The following is a 3173-nucleotide window of genomic DNA, read 5'->3' as shown; positions in this document are numbered from 1 at the left end:
ATATTCTCTGAAGTTTCACAGAGTTTTTAATATGCTCTTACATTGTGCATCGATTATGCCCCACTCCTACTTGTATAATTAAGTTTTTACGTTCTTTTAACCAGTTTTTCATAACACGTTGTTTTATGTATGAAAAGTCGCTTGTGGCAAATGAAAATGAAAATGAAAATGAAAATGAAAGAGTTATTATTATATTTATAACAAATTTATTATTATTATTATTGTTGTTGTTGTTGTTGTCGTCATTATTATTACTATTATTGAAATAAATTAAACTAGTTTCAGTTCAATATAATTCCGGCAATCCTTTGAGTTTGCTCTGTCGTGTAATGCCAACTTTTTCACCATAAGCTAGGTGTGGACTATTTGGTCTTGAAATAATTTTCATCAAAAAACATTGAAAACGAATTTTCATTTTTCAAGTTTTCAAATTACAATAGCTAAACGATCAGCTTTATCGATGCCGCTGTCATCGTCGTGGTCGTCGTTGTTGTCACCGTCATCATCATCATCATCATCACCACCACCACCACTACCGTCATCATCATCATCATCATCATCCACCTCCTCCTCTTCCGCGTCATCATCACCGTTAACATTACCTCTCTACCACCACCATTACCATTAGTCCTACAACTAGTGCCGGATTAAGACCCATTGAGGCCCTAAGCACTTAAAAGGTTTTGGCTCCATCAGGTATATGTAAATGGTTCAAAATGTAGACAAAAATAATTCAAAATGTAAACGATAATAAACCATTGAATTAATTTTTAGCAAAATTCACAGTAAGATGGAAAGTAATGTTTATTTTTGTATGCTTCTATTTTATTTATATTTGAAAAGTTTTTCCTTCTTTCTTTGTTTTTTTTTTAATTGCAAAGTGTTCCATGATATTGTTAAACTTGAGTTTACGTAAAACTTCTGCTTCTCTACTTAGTAGAGATAAGGCATTACGTATATTATTTTAGCAATTTTAAAGTGATTTCTTTTGTGCGTAAACCGTTTTCATTTCTGTAGTGCCCTCGTCCCTTGATGCCCTAAGCACGCGCTTATTTTGCTAAATGGGTTATTCCATTGTGCCTGCAACCACGCACCTTCCCCACCTCTACATACCGACTTTAATGTCTTCATCAGGAACAGTATCGCCACTATCTACAGCACCAATGCAACAATCACCTGTTAGCAATGCATCAAGCATTATGTTTAACTGAGACAGACGTAATGTAACTATGATCGTTGGTGTTAATGCATTTCGAGAAGAACTGTAAAAACTATGAGAGAGTTATAGTATCGTCTTGATTTGGCTGTTATTTTTAGCAAGTAGGGCCACAGTATAAAGGCTCTCTTCTCACTTACCGCTAATTAACAGTTAGTTACCTTAACCTATTTCACAACATAACAGTTTTACGTCGTCATCAGGTCGATTGCGTAATTTAGACACCCAGAGCATCGGATGAAACATCTATAAGTATTTGCTTTTTGTTTTATCGTTTCTTTTACATGTTTTGGTCACTAAACTGCAGCAATTATGGGACACCTCTCGAAGGGTTTAGTCGAACCACGACAGGCTTCCACATAGTTTCTGTGAACCGGATTCACTCGCTTGGCGTTGGTCGGTCCAGGGATATAGTAAAAGATATTTATCTTGGTCCAGAGCTATAGTAAAAGACATCTATAAACCCAAAACTACATGCTGCAAAGAGAGCTTCTTAAGCACACAGCCCGTATGTATATTCTAAATTTTAATCCATTCAAAACTCCTTTTTTTATCCACACTACCTCAACTGATACCATACACCTATCCTTAAAGTTATAATAATCCCTTCAACTTAAATTTGGAGAAAGTCGGCTAGTTGATTACATCGAACCGCAAAGTACTTAATATCAATGATACCGAAAGGATGAAAAACAAAGTCGACGTTGGCGCAATTCGAACTCAGAAGTGAAGATGGACGAAATACTGCTTAGCGTTTTGTTGAGTGTCCTAATGATTCTTCCAGCTCTCCGCCCTCCTTAAACTGATAATAATAAACTGCCATATTGTCAGTTCGTTTACTTTGTGTTTTTGAAATACTGGAAAGTTCCATCTCGAATATAATGCAACGCATAATTATTATTACTAGCGGGACATGTAAATATTTCACAGAGTTAATGGTAAACATATTGGGTTATTTTTGAAAAGTTTATCCAACAAACCTGAAAGCGTTACCTGTGTTGTGTCTGCTAATAATTAAAAAGTGAAGGAAACTAGAATACGATGATTACACAATGCACTTTATATACTTTATGCACAATTTTAAAGGCTTAATACACAGCACTCTCCTTCTTTCTCTATCACTCTTCTTTTCTCTCTCCTTTTTCTTTCACTCTTCGCCTTTCCCTTCAACTAATCACGTGAAAGCGTTACAGACGAGCTAAGAAGCAGAGGAAAAAAACTTAGTTCAAGATAATTACACATTTCACTCACCTGTCCTTCCTCTTCTCCCCTTCTCCATCCGTACCACCCCACCCATCCCTCTCCTCCCTCTCCTCCCTCTCTTCAAATAATTACGTGGAAGTGTGACGTACGGGCTAAGTAACGGAGGAACAAGCAGAATTATTATTATTATTATTATTATTATTATTATTATTATTATTATTATTACTATTACTGCTACTATTATTATTATTATTATTATTATTATTATTATTATTATTATTATTATTATTATTATTATTATTATTATTATTTATGCTTGACTTTTGCTTTGTATTTATAGAAATTGGCTCCAAGTCTCACCTAGAGATCTCAAGAGACAACAAGTTAGAAGTTCATGTTGGTGCTATACCTAGGGTGCCATATATTTGGTTTTGTACATAGTATTGTTCTAGAGAGTATTTAAGAAAACATAAGAAAATTATGAGTGAATATATTGTGCTGCTCTATCATGCCTGTTGAGATACTCTATAGGTGCAAGAAGACTGCATGGAGACAACATGATCAATGGTTTCATTTTGTTGTTGACATACACGACATGTTGAGCAGCTGCCGTTCTTTAATATGTTGGCATGGTAGTTTCTTGTAGATAGGCATTGATCTTGGGCTGCTATGATAAACCCTTCTGTTTCTGATTTTAAGCCAGAAGCCATTAGCAATTGATGGGTAAGGGCTTTGTCAACATCGGCGTTATTAG

The sequence above is a fragment of the Octopus bimaculoides genome, chromosome 2, assembly GCF_001194135.2.
Source record: "Octopus bimaculoides isolate UCB-OBI-ISO-001 chromosome 2, ASM119413v2, whole genome shotgun sequence".
In the NCBI taxonomy this organism is placed as follows: Eukaryota; Metazoa; Mollusca; class Cephalopoda; order Octopoda; family Octopodidae; genus Octopus; species Octopus bimaculoides.
Note: the sequence above shows the minus strand (reverse complement) of the source record.